Genomic DNA, 19,154 nt, shown 5'->3' with positions numbered 1-19,154 from the left:
CAGTGGAGGTCTTAGGGTATTAGTAACATATCATGTATCATCTGCTTACATACATCCAGTGCTATTTGAGAAAGACTGAATTTTTCAAACTTAAGATCCAGAGGGAGAATGGAAAGGTGACTATAAACTAGGAACAGTAGTATATATTAGGTTGTTTGTGTACAATTCTAATTGTATTATTAACAACGTCTTTATCTTCCAATATGATAATTTGGACTTTTAGACTGTTAAAACATGAATTACTGACAATAAGTTCCTAGCTCCGTATAGTTGGTGTGTTTCCTTTTGCTCATAACAAGATTTTGAATGTAACATTTCTAGCCTTGTGGCTTGCTTTGATCTAGCAATTTCCAGCTGCTTCTGCTTTGAAACAAACTCTACATAATCACCTTTTGGCCCCTGGCTGCTGAGCCTGCCCTCTGCTTCATCTCAGAAAGCTCCATCTTTCTCTGGGTGCTGCAGGTTCTATCATTACCATCTTTTCGTCTGCTTGCCCTACCCTGTTGTTTTCCATATGTGAACGCTTCCCTTCTCACCTCCACTTTCTGGGGGATTCAGGTGTCTCAGTGCAGTAGCTGAAACAGCAAATGGGTGACTCTCCTGATGACCTAGCTGTAGCCTGCTACAGGAACAAAGCCTGCTGGAATGAGTGACCATACAAGCTGCAACAGCAAAATAATGTGGTCCCAGGATCCTTTCGTAGTTCATTTCATACTCAGACTTACATCATTCCCTGAGAAAGCCTTTTCTCTTAAGCAATATTTTTAAACTATGGAGTAGAATTTAATACCTGAGGAATATGTTGACTATCCTGATGCAGACAAACATGCTGTGAGGATGCAAACCGCGCTCCTTTACTACTTCATGAAAAAGTACTGTCAAGAGAAAGTTTGATGTTCCTAAAGTGGCTTTGGCTTTTTTGACTAGGAAAACACGAGTTTACTAAAAGCTGATCAAATATTGTCCTGATGTTTTACATTATAGCCCATGCTCAAGCCGAGTATATAAGAAACAATTGAAAATGGTAGTACACACTGTGACAGCTGACCTTCTCTTATATGGACACAAGCTACTGAGCCCATTAACATGTTTATTTATTTAATATGATGCAAAGCAAACAGCACAACTCAAATTGGGTATTTATTATTGCCTGTTTGGAATTGTCTGTGTGTAATTCACATTCTATGTAATACCAACACTGTATCAGAAGCCTGCTCCCATGCACCCTTCTCTATTAAAATAGTTCCTTTATTCTACATGGTGCTGACAGTTAATTTAAAAATAGGCATCACCTTTGAATTCACTTCCGTAATATGAAGGGGAAAAAAAGATAGAATGATTTGATCCATTGTTACAAGCACAATGTTCAAAATCAGGCTTTTCTGAATAGGTTTTAAGGATTTAAATGTTTAAAAAGATACTGTAATTCTAAGCAGCCATATCACAGGCAGTACCTGGCTGTATTTTGTTCACAGATATGAATATATACATCTATGCAATTAGATGATACTTACACAGCTACTTGCACAGGTGGCCAACTACATATATTTTGTGTACTGCCTATTTCTGTATAATCATATATTGACAGCATTACAGGTGCAGGTAGGGTATAAAATAATATACATACACATGTATAACTCAGATATAAACCTTTGTATTCTTCATGTATATGGATATCTGAACATGTCAGTCCAAAGTCCAGTAACAGTGCTCAAATATATATACTGAAAATAGTATTCAAGCAAAAGCTGTGTGTTGCTTGAATAGGTTCACAATGTAAACCAGATAAATTCTGGAAAGACATATATGTATATACTCACATACACACACCTATACTCCTGTGGCCTCAGAGGAGGGAATTCAGTATTTGATAGCACTATAAAATGGAGCATTAGAAGGAAAATTTCTAACCTCTAGTTTTGGACTTTAAGCTGAATTCATGTTCACCAATTTGTGGTGTTCAAAAAGACTTTGCTTGTTTTCTAAACTTGCCTTTCAACTCTAATTTTGAGCTAGTGAAAATATGTGCATATTCACTGAGCATACACATTGTGACTTATGTTCATTGGTTAGTTCAAAGAAAAGTTTCTTCACTAGTGTAATAGACTATTATATATGAATTTTTAAAACCTATTCTTTGTCCTCATAAAATTCATGCAAGTAAAAAGGATCATAGAAAAGTCACAATTAAAGTAGCCAATCGTATGTATTTTGTACCCAGCCAAAGCTTAATTTTTCTCTAGAACTCTGGTCTATGCATTTTAATTTAAATGATAAGGTGTTAGCATTTCACTTTTTCCTTGTGGTAGACCACTTCAAACACTGTGCAGCCTAGACATCAAAGAATTTATCCTATTTGTCCTCAGTTACCTTTGTATGATTTTAGAGGTTGTTCCAGATATGCACAAAGAATTTTCAACTTTTCAGTATAGCTCTTGTATCTTTGCTTGAGTATTTAACCAACTTAAATATATTTGGCTCTTAAATCTATTTCAAATTGATTTGTTGTTTTAATACTGAAATTCTCAGAACTACCTGCAATGTGCAGTACTATTACATATTTATTTTGATGTAAAGGTTGACCCTTCCTATTTGGTGATATGGGGCATCTAAAATAATTAGTACAATTGTTTAGATAAAAAGACACTCATAGTGACATTAATAGTGACTGCTGAAAAAAGTTCCAATGATCTAATTCTTGCTTTTCATATGAAACAAAATGTTTCACATTACTAGCAGAGTTAACATTTTCTTAAAACCACATACTTTATTTATGCACTTAGTAGCTACTGCAGCACTTTTTCAGCTCTACCAAACTTTAGGACAAAAGGTAATCTGAATTTGAATCAGATCCAGGCTTTCTACCCAAATATTGCAAATCCACCAGAATCAGCATCACTAATTCTTTAATAGAGTAGATATTTTATGAAACCTGAAAACATTAGTAGAGATTTTTTACAATTGCAGATTAAGCTTTTTACAGGGAATCACTAATGACAGTTAGGTTCAGTAGAACAAAGATTTAATCTAATATTAGTTTCTGGCAAGTCTATTTGCAAGGTTATTTTTGCAGATTAAATTAGCTAAATTGGGAGGTCACCCTCTTACTTCTAAATCAAGAAAGAAAGACAGATGCATAATGGCATAATGCCGTAGATGTATTATTAACCAATCTTTCACAATAAGGAAATTAGCTATTCACCAAGAAGGGGTGAATAAAATAAAAAGATGTTTTATAACATAATAAATATCTCTTGGAAGAAGTTGGTGAAAGGCCAGCTGAATATCCATAAGTGTGCAACCTGTCTGTATCTTAGTATTCAATCTCTGGCAAACGCAAGTTCTTCGCTAAGAGTCAGAGAAGCAAGATACCACAATTTAAACTGGCCTAGGACCTATCTATTCTGGGCTACATGATGTAATTGTATTCTTTAAAATGTGGCTTTGGGCTTTTGGCTACTGTCTTAACTAATCATAGTCTATGCACCCATTAGTAGATGGTGATGTATAGTGTTCAGTCAAAGCAAGTAATTTGAATTTGAAAATCAGTCACCAAATTTAAGCTGAGTCCTAATCTTTTCTTTATATTTATATTTTACATGTCCAGTTATTTTTTACTTCTAAGAAAGGTCATGGATACAAGTATGCAATACAGAGAATGAGACAAAAAATTCTGAGAATAAAAGAAAGAAAAAGACCAAGTAATCCATCTTAAAGATGAGTCATATCTTGAATTAAACAATCTCTTGCCTGTTTCCTGGAATTTTTTTTCATAGATCAGAAAAATCCATGTTTCAATCTCTGCTTCCATTTGACTTTTGTCCAAGGAATGAGTATCTTGCAGGGACATCACTTGCTCACAGTTAAGCATAGTCTGTTATGAAGAAAAATGAAAAATCAAAAAGCCTAGAGCTTTTTGGGGCTAAATAAAGAATCTTTCAGTCCCACTGCAAAGGGCAGCAGACCTGAAAAAGGCATGCGAAAATAACAGCAGGGCTGCACCACGATTCCTCCCCTCACAGCTATCTCCTCTGGATAAGCAATGGCACTTGTGAGCTCAGGCTCAGCCCTCCTCTATGATTAGGGTTAGGGTTCAGACAGTGGCAAAGTCCAGAACTGTAGGGACAGTGAGGCTGAAAGGTTCTTTTGTTAGTGTACATCTGTAGAGCTCCAATGGTTTCAGCAGAGAAGCTCTTTAAGTCCAAGAGCTGAGCTGCTGACTCTCAGCTGTTTTCTATATGAAGTGCTATTTTGTCTTGCTGAATGAAGTTACTTTTTTTAAGTGATAACTTCCAGTATCAGTGAGCATCCAGTACAGGAAAGTTAATTTAAAAGCAAATTCAAGTGTTTTCATAGTCTTAGTATAGAAACAATGAGGTTATTTTTATAGATGGCTTTTATGGAAGGGCTCATGCTAATTAACGATTCTTTTCTCATTAAGTGACAAGGTAAAGTTTGGGAGTAATCATTTTGCCCTCAAATAATCATAATTGTGATAGCATATTGGGCCTCTAGCAAGCTCTCATACCATCTAGAAATAGACACTGTGGTTCAGATGGACCTATAATATAGTAAAGCACCCTGCAAGTGATGGGGTGCTTACATCTCTTTGAAATCAATGAAAGTTTGTTTGTCTGAACAAGACTTGGGTTTCCTTACAGAATAGCTGATATAGTATGCCCTCAGATACAGATACTGTACAGTATATTAAGGAGGTGCATTTGCTTATCTGATGTCTGCAGAATCTCATAAGTTTTATTCAGCTTTTGGCAAAAAGAAATGTAACAGAAAAAAAATAGTTATTTTTATTTGTATTACATACAAAAGCATCTTCAAACTCTGACCAAGAGTAGGATATCAGTGTAATAGATAGTGAGACAAGCTGTGTTCCTAAGTACTTACAAATTATATAAGGTTACTTTTTTTATCCATGCTTTGCAGATGTGTCACTAAAACATAAAAAGTGCGTCATTTGCCCAAGGTCAGCTATCTCTTTTTTTCTTTTTTTTTTATGTAGTTATTATTTAGATTTACCAGCAATACAGAACACCCATAGAAAAGCACTGAACATTGTTATCCGTCTAATGCATTTATCACAGTGAAGTCCTTGGCCATGAGTGGAACTCAAAGGCACTGTGTTAGTCAAAGTAAAGACGATAAATGCCATGGATTGTCCTCTCAAAAGCATTTGTGTTTTCTCTGAAAGTAAATAAATACGTACTAGGGAAAGGTGTTCTAGCAGTGTCCAGGCAGTGACATTTTCTCCCCTTCTACTCCCCTACCTCTCAGTACAGATCACTGCTGAGGCTCCTTTCCTGCATCTTTCAACTGACTTATTCAGAAAACTTTCTCTGATAGTGTGTTAGAAGACACTCCTCTGTTAGTGTGTTTTCTTCTCTAATGGCTATGTATGCCATGTGACTGCGGTCCCTGACCGGTAGGTAGTGAGTAATGGATTGCTTTATTTTTAGAGCAAATGTATGTAATGGCTGTGTTCTTGTTTCTGATGGCAAAATCAGGAGGGAACTGTGGCCATTATAATAACAAATATGGTATCTGCAAATTTTGTTAGCTGTAAGTTGTAACAAATAAACGTACAGAGCTTTGACTTGCCTTTGAAACAAACAGTAAATGGTTCTTTTAAGACAGTCTTAGGCACTGACTGCTGAATACTGCAGGGAAAACTTCAGCACCAGATTGGTGAAAGAAACAAAAAAATGGGGGGGGGGGGCGAGGCAGAGCATGAATGGTAATGAAGAGATGGAAGTTTTTTAAGCAGCATTTAGTCAATTATATCCTTCATCCTTCTACTTGCGTTGCACCAATTTTGGTTTAAAAGGCATTTTTCCCTTTACGGCTTCTAACTAATTTTTGTGTTGTACTTTCTATTGGTTATGTGTCTCACATACTTCAGTCCTCATTCCTTTCATTATCTTCTTGTTCATTGAGCTATTCTCCTTATTAATTTAATTATCTGCTTTTGCTTTCCTTTCATACAGTTTTATCTTGAATTTGTCTTTATAGTCTTCTGTCATGTCATTTCCCTGCTGTTTAATTCTTACTCCTTTCTAGCACAGGCGAAGGCAACATTTGCCTTGAGTTCAGTCAGCATTAGAAGGACCTTTAGTTATTATTAATGCTTTATATTATAGCTGAAAGCTATTTGATGACATTAACTTCCCCTTGGAGTATACCCTGAGTGGTTGGTGCTGATCTCAGGAAAAATTATTCTTTGGGGGGGGCGTGTGTGTGTCTCCTGTCTGGTTTTTTGGGTTTTTTTTTCTTTTTTTTTTTTTTCTTTTTTTCTGTGTGTGTGTGGAGTGTAGAACAGTAATAATTAGACTCCCAGCAATCCAAGATCAAGAAGAGCAACTGAAACATGTGCTGCATGATCCCTTGCTAACCTGGTGAATTTAGCCTGGCATCCCAAAGACAAGGATAGGCTTATCGGACCAGAGAGGTACAGAGTATGAATAAAATGGACAATAATCTATTAATACAATAGTCATCAGTATTGCTTTTGCTAGTAGTGAATCTGTTTGGACCTCTGTGTACTACTTAAATCTGCAGTGTCTAATCTCCAGTCTGCTCTGTGAAAGCACAAAACAGTGCTCCCAAAAGAAGAGTCAAAAGAACATACCATCCACTCATGCCCCTTAAAGAATCATGAAGGTATATGGCAGAAAGGAACCCATATTCTCAGAGAAGGCTTACATACTTGTCCTTTTTTGCCCTTAACATAAGCATATTTTAGTGACGGGGGAATACCAGAGCAGCCTAGAAGTACAGCTGGGATTAGAGTGCAAGTCTTTTGAGTTTCATGCCAGTGCATATCTCCCTTGAAGAAAATTGAGAAATGAAGTCTCACATACACTAAATTCAGATTTCTTAATGAGATCTACCTGGAAATAGCAATCTAAGACAGTAGTTGCATAATCCACTGTCTGTTGAAAAGATAAATTATGATTTTACACATACACACACACACACATATATATGTATGCATAGATATTGAACGGTTTAACTCGTCTCAAAAAGTAGGGTTCAGAAGTAAGACCTAACTTTATCACTGATTTGTATTGAATATCCGGGAGTTAAGTAGAACCAAGTGAGAGGCAGAGTGCCATCAAAATGTACTAACAACAAAAAAATATTTGCAAGTAAGCAGATTGGATGCTAATTATATCTTTTCTCCCCTGCCCTAGTCATGAATCTTAGCTTATGCTTGGATGAATATCAAAGGCTAATCATCACTTTACTACTTCAACATCTTCTTCAAAGCAGTACCAAAACCAGACCAAGGATTAATAGAATTTAAAATAATATTACTAATAGCATATCTATATTCACAGATACCTTTCCCATCAACAGATAAAAATGTGATATATCACTATTTTATTACTTTCAGTTTTAGGATATTCTCTACTGTTTGGTCCCATTGCTGCAAACAGTTCTGTATCTTGTTGAATTTAAAACATGGCTGCAGTTTCTACTAAGTTAATGTGATAATCCACACAGTTACGGGTATACAGTGTTTGCATAAGAAGGGTTTGAATTTATGTGAAGTTTTCACTTGGACTGTCAACTACATTAGTAAATTACTCAGTTCACAAAACTGTTCATCTGAATTCGTCAACAGCCTTGTTTTCATAATCTGTTTCATAGGACAGAACAATTAAGTGGGTAAGTGGATATTATTTTTTTCCTTTTTTCCCCCAAATTTTAAGTCAGCTTCATGGCTAAGGAAAATGAATTATGAAACTTTATCCTTAGGCTTTTCAATTAAATATCTGAATTGAGTGAATACCCTTTTTCAGTGTTACCTCCCTCCTAATTTCCTTCACAGTTTCATTTTTCATGGAAAGCTATAGAAACTTGTGCTGTGAAGTGCATCTGGGAATGGGACAGTAAGAAGTTCACTATATCTCCACCTGATAGTACAGCAGAGAAGGAAAATGAATTGCCGTTAATAAAGAGCCTTCTGTGAGTACTTGTTCCACCCTTAATGCTGTGGTGCCCTTTACTTATTTATATCGTTTTAATGACTATATAGCTTACTCTTGATTTAAAACCATATCCAGAACAGAATCATGTTTGTATTCCGTAGTAAAACAGAAAAAAATCTCAAATATCTTCTAAGTCAGACCTATATCATCAGCTCCATAAAACACTAAAACTCAGATGGAGCACATAATTTCAGAGATTAATTTCTTCATCAGCTGTTATATGCAATATGCACGATTTAACTATAGATTAGTATTTTTTTTTTCAGTCCAAAAATTCTAAATTACTGCAGACCAAATAGAATGTCAATACATGCACTTCTAACAACAGTAGGTTTGCTTCAGGTTTAAATCACTACACACTCATTGTCCTTGCTAAGGTACTTTAGGGTTTGATCCAATAATGATAGCCATACCTTGTGCTTAAAGTTACTTATTGCCCAGCCTCAGTGCAATCACTTCCAAATCCTCTTTGTTCACTCCCTGAGTTTACACTCTCTCCACAGCACCAGCGCTGTTCTTGAATTATTCTGTGCCAAAAAGCTGGCATGGATAGTGGTCTGAACACCCACAAATTCAATTATTCACTGAAACAACCCACAGACAGAGAAGTATTTATATCATAGTTTTATAAAAAGAAGAATTGATGAAGAAACATGTAGTGTCTTGTCCAGAACCATGGAGCTGTCAATGTTAGTGCCAAGGTTGGATTCACTCATGATTCATATCCCTGTTCTCTAAACATAATAAGGTATCACTCAAGGTCTGTGAAAACTCCTGACTGCAAAAAATGAAGCCAGCATGTTTCTGCAGTGTCTCATAGTATTCCAAAATCTTTGGATGCTGAAAACCAGAGGTGGACGTGGACCAGAAGGCAGGCAGGAAAGTCCATAGAAAGGGACAGATGTTCAGGGCAGAATCTTAGGTTTCGAAACTGCAGAGGCATAAAGGTATAAGCATATAAGGCTCTACAGAAAACTTCAGGTCCAAAAATGAATTTCATCCAAAAGATAATGGAAGCCAAGAACATTCTTATAAAAGCATTTGGCATTTAGATTTGGGGGTTGGCATGGGTTTGATGCAGGATTTAACACAATCCACAAGGACAGAGCAAGTGATCTAATACTGTATCTTCCTTCTTGAAATTTCTCAGTCATAATTCCGTTGTCTATTTCTGTTTCTGTCTTCAGACTATATCATTTTTTTGGTTAATTCTACTCCAAGTACTTGCTTCCAGTCTTCTCTTTACATCTCATAGGTTGTTCAGTTGCACCTATTCTACCTCTCTGCTTCACATTTTAAGCCTCTCCAAGTTTTACATCGATCTTATTTGAGCTCACCATTTCCATTGTTCACTTAGAACTGCATCAGTTTTTTGAATTGCTTTATTTTCCCGGTCTGCTTCAATTTCTGGGCTTAAATCACATCAGTTTCACATCAGCTTTTCAATTACTCTTATCTCAGACATCTATTTTTACTTCTTACTTTAAATCACATCAACTTTCATATTGATGTAATTTATATAAACATCTCCTATTACTTATTCTAGGCATATTGACTTTAAAAGGATTTCCAATTTGTATAAATCTCTGTGGATTTGTTACGTTTGCAGTACCTTTATGTGATGAATTAAAAAATAAATTGAAAATTATTTTCTATATGGAAATATTGTAAATGGCAACATAGAATTCTTGAAAGAGAATGTTTTTCCCTAACAAAGCACCTAAACCAAATCTTCTGAAATTAGTGGGAGTCTTTCCAAGTAGCATTTAGGAAAAATGCAAAGACAGCATTTTAAGAGAAATATACTCCCTCGCTATTAAAATCAGACACACTTTCACAGGAAAAATCAAGTATGAGATAAATTTAAGATAGAGGTTAAACTTTAGAATGGACATAAATTATAGACTGATGCTATTTTAGTAGCCCCTGTTTCCAAATGACAGGATAAGTAATATAAGCAAATATAACTTACCAAGCTGATGTGAAAGAAGTCAAGACTACATTTGGCTTTGACTTAATCAGAAAGGCAGAAAAAAAGTCGACTAACTCCACTACAGTTACTTCCGCAGCAAAGAAACATATCTGCCTTTTTTTTCTGGTTCTGAAGACAAGGAATGCAGGGCCAGAATTGGTGCCATGCCAAATATACTGCTAATTTTAATGAGTCTGGAATTTCAGCCATTTACTACTACCTGCTATACTGTTGCATTTTGCAACTTAAACATGGAGATGTTAGAATCTTAGTACTCAGCTACACAGGCAAATTGATAGAGATGCAGAGTACATCCTTTCAGTTGGGGGACTTTCTGCCATTTTCCTGAATCAGGCATCAGGTTGGGTGTCCTGCTAAATACAGATAGACATCTGAGCTAGCTTTCCCCCAGCTCCCTTTATAGTCAATGGAAAGAAAATGGCATGTCGTGGGTATGCCTCATCTTATCAGCTGAATGACATCTTGTTCTCTGTAAACAGAAGTACTGACTAAGCAAATCTTAAGGTAATTAGCTTAGTGATAGAAGTCTACATCATAGATACCTTCAACTAGGCAAGATGAAGCCCAGTCATTGTGCATAAAGTGCAATGCAATGCAAAGGAGCTCCCAATGGGGATGAGAGTTTCCACTGTGCTCTACTGTAAACTGATCTGGCAACTTGGCTGCCAGTCTGTGCTGACCACAGACCTTCAGTTACATCATTTTGATACATCAATATGTAAGAATAATCAATTTCCATACACAAGAAGATTCAGGTAAATTCTAATGTGTATTAAATGGAAGATGGCTGATTAAAAAAAACCAACCAAACAAACAACAAAACACAAACCACAAAACAACACCAAAAAAACAAACAAAAACCCCCCAAAACCCACACCAAAAGCCTTGGTTTTCAAATTAATCTGTTGATCATAAATTAAAACAGACTTCCAAGGACAGGATTGCTCAAAAGTTGCACAATCCCTGCCATTTGTTATCTCTGGCAGAAGTATAGAGGGTATTTCCTTTGTTATTATCTCTTTATTTCCTTTTACATAAATTGCATATTTTTCATCTCCCAGATTTGCTCTGAATTCAACTGCTGCTTGTTTTCCTTTCCTTCTTTTTGCCAATATAGTTCTTATATTGTGTTCTTATAGTTGTTCTGGGTTTTGTATTGCAGTTTTATAAAGTTGTTTTATAATTTTATTCTTCTTTCACTTGGCTAAGGTGTCATATAAATCATTTATACTCCAGGAAACTCATAGGTCTCAATGTTGATAACTGTGACTACTGAACAAAAATACTGTAACGACAGTGATACAGCTCAAGCAGACACCTGTGACACCTATAGAATAAAAGTGCTTTGATCAGGATTTAATTAATATTATTTTGCCCCAAACTCAATTATAAATATACTACAATAATGTGACCAACAACTGTATATAAGTGCTTTGTAATATGGCATAGCCAAATAAAATGTATAGACATTTTGTGCAAATATGTATGCGATGTGACAACCTAAGGGACAAACAAGGACTTGTGGTGTTGCTTCTAGGAGGCATCCAAATCATGGGTCAAGTTGGAGAACAAAGAACAAGAAAAGCACAAAGGACTGCAAATTGTCAGGACTTCTTGCCAAATCCATGAAGATGACTCGGGGCGGTGGGGGGTGGTGGGGGTGGAAAGTAATATTGCAACATTAGCAGCATCAGGAGCAAATGCGAAACCCCTTTGAGGTGGAAGGTTGAGTAGTATACATGCATGTGGCATAAGTGAGAAAGATGAAGAAAGATGACAATTCTACTTCATAGTCCTAACTTCTTTGTCACTGAGCTTTCACGCCTGCTCACCTTGGCTTCAGGGACTAAACACCACCCCGGGCCATTGCTGCTAACAATACAATACAACATCAGATCCATAGAACTGATTTTTTGGTCTTCTTAACATCACTCCCATCACAATTTCTAATTCCCTAACTTTACAAAACTTAATTTATAAACAAATATATTCACTTCCAATACTTACAAACTTAGCATATAAATTATTATTACTTTGAAATAGATATGCCCAGAGAAAAAGCAAAAACAAAACCCAAAGCCAAAATGTGTGAATTACAACTGCTGCAGCTATTTGTGTGTCAGAAAGTCCTTAGTGTTTTGAAAGGTAACATGGTGTGTTTTAAAATTATCTGGTTGAGATTGCAGACTTAAGAGTAATTGCAAAATGAACAGCTGAATCTACAAGTTATTGTTGTCTAGTGCGTAAAATGAAATGTGTAAGAAATCTACTTACAATATAATATATGCTTAATCATGAAAATGCATCCAATCAACAGAATGAAAAGTTTAATATTAAGATTTTGTCAGGGACTGAAAATAATTTTTCAGTGACATAGGAAGTTCCTCTAGTTCAGTAAGTTTTCTTAGGGAGGAAAAGACGTTATCTGTAGGCTTGTCCTCCGGGGTGGTATAAACAATGAATTTTTTGTTTTCTAAATTAGATGGGAAAGGAGATGCAGAAAGAACAAGATCATAAGGGCAGAATCTTTAACCTTTAAATGCAGGGATATCTATCCCTTCCTTCTGTGGGTTTTTTTTGGTTTTTTTTTTTTGTTTGTTTGTTTGGTTGGTTTTTTTTTTTCCTTCTCCATCCTTGCAACTCTTCCCTAAGAAGAGGAAAAGACGATCAAAAGGTTTTGAAATTGCTTCCTCCTCCTTCAGTCCTGGATCAGATATGAAGGTCCTGCTGTAAACAACCAGTCCTTCTGCCCCTGATTGTAGGAGAAGATGGAAAACTCGGTAGAGAACAGCCAACTGGTCACTAGCCAACTGATGTAAAAGTAATTGAGGTAGGACCTACATACGAAAGTGAAGTCTGTGAGGTAGGTAGTAAAGCTGGGAAAATGTGAGAAGTGGACAGCGTAACTGATGAAAGGAAAAAGAGTGATGGTCTGAGGGGACAGGACGGATTTGGAAGAAGAGGTCTAATTCCAGAGTATTGGTGAGAATAGATGTAGAAAAAAACATCCTTCAAGGGTGTCAGGGGAATAATGCAGGGACCAAAGTCATCTTTCTGACATGTGCAAGGCAAATTATATTTATACATAAATCACTTTAGGAGTAACCAGGAATTCCAGAAGCAGAAGACAGGAAAAAGAAATCCCCACACAACATCATCTTAAAATAAATGATGACAAGTGTTTAATTAGTAGCTGAACTAATAAAGCCTAGTTTCCTATAACTCTTTGTTGCATGTGTCTGTATCATTCTAGTGTAGCATCCATAAGGCATTTCCTGCAGTACCTCCCCACAGTCCCAAGCTCTCCCTTCTTTACTTCCTCTCCATTTACCTGCTCTGCCCTTCCTTCTCAGCATCCTTAACCCCTCTGCTGTACCTTCATCTCCTTTCTGTGACCTAATAATAACTAAGCTGAGTAAAAGCCAGTATCTGTTACAGCTGATTCTGACCTACATATGTGGTGATGGACCAGACTGTGACCAACAGGCCAAACTGGAGAAGTAAGCATTGAGTCCATTTTATGGCTTTTTTTCAGTTGTGGAGTTACTGTGTTTTTATTTTCAGTTTGATTCAGCTACAGAATTTCAGAAAAGTTGTAGGAACTTCAGAAGAGATTGAGTTGCCTAAACTTAAACCTGTAGTTCTATTTTAGACACTGTAGCTTTGACAGATATGACACAAGTTGTAAATGACTGTGTACCTTTCTGCAGCGGTAGCTGGACACTAGATGAGGTTACCTTGTGACATGATTCCTGTGTTTAAGTACCTTGACAATACAGGCACAGTACGTGCCTGGGAGGCCCCAGGACTATAAACAACTTATCAGTGATCAATCACCTTTTATCATAGGAATGCTGTGGTGAGAGGTGTGTAAAAGAAATTTTAGGGAGTAACAAAAAAAAAGAGCAAGTATCCAACATAAGTGAAACACACCACAGATGACACATTCAGGTCTATGTAGACTTGCAGACCAGTGAAGAATAAGCAGGGCATAAAGTGTATAAGCAAACACAAAAATGTTCTCCAAAAAGTCCTAGAGGGAAGAGGGAAGCCACCAAGATCAGCATCATAGTCTCAAAAGACTGAGGATTTTCCCTGCAAAGTCCTGCCATGTGCACCTGTGCTGGTTTTGGCTGGGATAGAGTTAGGGTTTTCTTCCTAGTTAGTATAGTGCTGTGTTTTGGATTTAGTATGAGAATAATGTTGATAATACACTATGTTTTAGTTATTTAGTAGTGCTTGCTTTAAGTCAAGGACTTTTCAGTTTCCCATGCTCTGCCAGTGAGGAGGTGCACAAGAAGCCAGGAGGGAGCAGAGCCAGGACAGCTGACCCGAACTAGCCAAAGGGATATTCCGTACCATAGAGCATCATGCTCAGTATGTAAACTGGGGGCAGTTGGCCAGGGTGGTGATGGGGATTGCTGCTCAGGGACTGGCTGGTCATCGGTCAGTGGGTGGTAAACAATTGTATTGTGTCACTTGTTTTTTCGGGAGTTATTTCTCTCTTTTTGTTGTCTCCCTTTTCATTATTATTATTATTGTTGTTGTTATAATATTCTATTTTATTCCAATTACTAAACTGTTCTCACCTCAACCCACGAGTTTTACCTTCTTTCCAGTTCTCCTCCCCATCCCACAACCAGGAGGGAGGGGGTGTGAGTGAGTGGCTGAATGGTACTTAGGTGCCAGCTGGGATTAATCCAGAGCAGCACCCAAACTGAAGTCCCTGCTTAGGACTCAGAGAGGCAGTGAATAGATGAGCATTACACCAGAAAAAGGTAGTTTGTGTATTTATCATTTTAACTGCATATAATTTAAAATATAATTGTTAGTATCATTTTAACTGGAGTAGGAATAATTTTTCAGTTTGTCTGTTAGGTTTTTCACTACACTAAAGATATACTCTTGATTTTGAATTTACACTGTGTTCCTTCTATCCATGACATGCTTTTGAATGGAAAAGACCGGTGGGGATTCAACCAGCCTACTTTGTTTAACTTGGATCCAATAAATTGATAATAGAAAGCTATTATATTGTCCAAGATAAAAAACAAACAAATGAAAAACCACAAAACAACCACAAAACACAAACCAAAAAACAAAACCAAAAACGATTTGGCTTGAATGAAAAGTGAGTGCTTGGAAGGACATCTGAACTAATCTGATAATTTTGCAGGTGGAGTGAGATACTGAAACCATTTTGTGAGTTAGTGTGGCAAAACCTTTTGACTCAACAAAAGCAAGGACTCTCCAGGTCTAATCCTGGGTAGAAGACTTGCTGAAAAGGGTTAATGATTCTCATGTGCAGATAGGAAATAAAGAGCTCTGAATAAAATGCACACAGGGGTTGCTTCATATTCACAATAAGGTTCCTCATTTTTAATATCTGTCAGTGATTTTGCCTGGAATAAGCAAATTTATTATAAATTTGCATGTAACTTGTTCAGTTACGATACTTACTCTCAAGTTGTGTGGCAGAATTGCCAGTGTATATACCATTACACCACTGGACTTAGGTCTTTGTGCAGAATACATTCAAATCTTGTAACTATAAATAGTCATTTACACTGAATTAATTCTTAATTCCGCAATTTTTTCCATAAATTTCAGCTTAGTTCACTACCTTACCTGACTTTAATGCCGTCATCTGTCTAAAAGCAGCTTTGCTGGTTAGGCTGAGCTAGCTACAGAAGCAGGCGTTATTTTATTTTTGTGATTACACATTTTTCTTTAGGAATGACAAAATGATCAAACTTTCTTCAGATTTTAACAAATGAAAATCATTTAACAGCCAAGAGGGGCATAGGCATTTGACACCAGCACCTTATACATAGCAAGGGCAGTTTCAAAACATCTGAATCTGACTTCAAAAAACGACAGCAAAAGGTACTGTACAGAATTTTACTGTATTATTAGGGACATGGAACAAATGATATAATGGATTGATCCTGGTTTTAACTTCTGTGAATAACTTAGAAATTATTCAGTCATCAGTCATGATATTGAGAAAAGCTAAATTTGCACATTTTCCTTTACAATTCAGAGACAGGTTTTAGCTCTTGTTATTTTTAATCACACCTCTGCTTTGATTACAGTTTAAAATCTGTCATCCAGAAATCCCTGAAGCTTACAGTGTTTCTTAGTCTGCTGAAAATACTTTTGCCTTCGGCTGCCCTTAGGGTTGAGGCTAGAAGAGCACAGGGAAGTATGCCAAGGTCTTGGATGGATGCAGAAAGAACTCTGCTGGGTCTGCAGTACTTTGGAACTTTTTCCTTGAAGAAAGGCAAATAATCATTAGAGTGTTTGAATACTGGGGGGAAAAAGAAAGCAACAAATTCAGTTGTAGAAACGCTTGTATTCTACACCTGAGTGAAAATATTCAGCTCTTTTAATAAGTATGTAAAGCTCTGAGACTGTGATCTATGAATGAACTGTTAATAGTTACTTCGCTTGAAAGAAAAAAATAAAATTACTCAAAACGTCCTGGTTGTACTAGCTTCTAGATCTGGTAGTCAATGTGTATACAACACGAGTGTCAGTAACTTTTACATTTTCTCATGAAACAATTTTGCTACCTTGTTTTCTGCTCCTCATCTTTTCTCTTGGCTGCAACAAAAAGTCAAAATCCAAAAGGTAAATGAAACGATACTAATTTCTTCAGTTCTATAATGAGCGAGTTGATCTATATACATTGTGCATTTGGATCATTATTATGCATTATTATTAGTGATCATTACTCTCTATATTTAGCCATCCAAAATGTGTTTGCCGCTTTGCAGAGTAGCAGCTGAGATTGTGTCCATTTTGCGTGGCACCTACAATTCAGCTTTCTATCTAACACAGTTCAGATGAGGATGTGAAGCTATAAGGAATAAAAAAAAATCAAGGCAAGGAAAGCTGGTACTAAATGGTAGATATATAAAAAGATTAAACAAAAAGAAAAGTCAAATTATATTAAAACAATTTCTGTAGTATTTACTTTGGCAAAAAAAATCTACTAAAGTAGATTTTTATGGCGATATGCATGGAGAATATCTAAATTATCACTAAAGCAACCCTTAGAGTGCTGGGCATCTATAAATAAACAGCTACAGTTTGGATCTCCTGAAGAGAGTCTGGTTTTCCAGGTTCTTTTGAGCTCCCATTGGGCACTGTTATCACTGTGCAGCCTGAGGACCTAATTAAGCTTGGATGTTCAGAGTCACTAGGGCTCCCCACGTTCCCCTGATTGAATCTGGTCACTGTTCTTTAAATCAATTATTTTAAAAGTACTGGTCACATCCCTAAAACTTTAGTGGTTAATGCATTTCTCAGTAAGGACAAGTGTTCTGATTCCTTTAGGTGTTGGATATTACTGGCATTGTCACAGTCACCACAAAGGTGGGGGTCTCTACATGAACAGAAAAAAAAAAAAAATGCTTGGCACAAGCACCAGTTAACAAAATAGAGCAGCAGGCCAAAGTAAGAGAAGAATTACAATAGAGAAGGCAAGCTAAGAACATAAACCTAGTATCTCATTCTAAAAATGACAGAGACTCAGGGCTTCCAACTACAGACACTCAGGGCTTCCAACTGTTTACCCATCCTGCGATACTAAATTTGATATATATATGTCTTTGAAGGGGAATAGTACAAAACTCAGGAATTTAGTGCTCTGTGAACAGTGTCGTGGTGCTATGCCACTACTCTGCAGAGAAATTATTTTTTCCTATTCAGGAAAAAAAGGGGTGTGATGAGCACATCAGAATAACAATGAATTCCTTGTTTATATTCACTTCAGATTAAACAGCAAGGGACAGTTCAGCTTCTGGACATGCATGTTACACAGGATATGTAGATTGCTATGTTTTGATATGCCTCAGCTGGGTTTGTGAACAAATGAAAGTGAACACCATAGAGACGCACACTGAAATCTGCTGCTGAAAGTACATCTTTCTGATATTGGATGGAAACTTATTTTCTCAAGTTAAAGACTGAACAGAAAAGATACCTTCTGTTACAGGAAATGAGAATGTCAGGAAAAAAAATATGTCTTCCATATTTACTGTGTAATTATAATGTTTATTTTAAAATAGGTAGAATGTGATCTATATATATTTAAATCTCATGGTTTGTTGAGCCACAAGTAATAAACTCAGTGAATCACTTTACTTGCAGCCTTAAGAAGAATTAATTTCAATTCCATATCCCCAACAACTTTAACAGCTACATTTCTATAGGTTTCCAAATCTCGACTGTCTCTGAACATACAAATAATTATATTTTTAGTGGGGAGAAGCTAGGCATTTTGCTGATCTGTCATATGTTAGAGTAGTGACTTCCCCCATAAATAGTGATCACACAGTTGAACATCATGATCTCAGTCTTCCGTCTCAGTCTGTTCTGTCAGAGTATTAGAGATACCATGCATATTAATAGCTTGGTAATTTAAAAATAGTAGAACACATTCTTAGAGTCATCAGTCAGCTGTTAAAATATAAAAATTTCTGGCATCTTCCATACTTGATGCCTGTGTTTTCTAGCATTTTTTCTAGATAAAAATATCTAGATATATCTATGTCAGCCAAAATGTCCATACCTCAGTGATATACCAATCAAATTTTTTATTTTGGGATTTAACAAAAGAAGGATTTACATAGATGTGTATTTAAAATTCTTCTGGATACAAGTAGGTTATGGTTACTTCTTTCGTTGATTGAGTCCAGATAAATAATGAGGACTCTAGGTCTTTTTCTTTGCATTTTTAGCACGTGAAACCACTGAAGAAATTTTTCAGTCAAGTGGAATATTAAAATAAGGGTGTAGAAGAGTACAAAGCCAGTCATGACTATATCATATCAGAAAGAGCTAGTTATTTTAGGATATCAGAGATGTTTTTCAATTTAAAAATGCATTACTGTGATACCACATTGCTTCATATAATACATTCATACAATTTTCTCTAATTGTAAATACACCATGACAGAAGATTCCTGATTGGATTTTTCATATATTTCTGTGGAGCTCTGCAATATCCTTAACAATAATTCTATGATGAACAGAAATTTGCAAATTCATTTTTTTCTTTATTTACTCTTCTGATTGTTCTCCTTATACAAACATAAAAGAACACTGAGTCAGCAGTAGTTGAATTTCCTTCAGTACACTGGATAGTT

This window comes from Falco cherrug, chromosome 5 (assembly GCF_023634085.1).
Source record: "Falco cherrug isolate bFalChe1 chromosome 5, bFalChe1.pri, whole genome shotgun sequence".
Lineage (NCBI taxonomy): Eukaryota > Metazoa > Chordata > Aves > Falconiformes > Falconidae > Falco > Falco cherrug.
Note: the sequence above shows the minus strand (reverse complement) of the source record.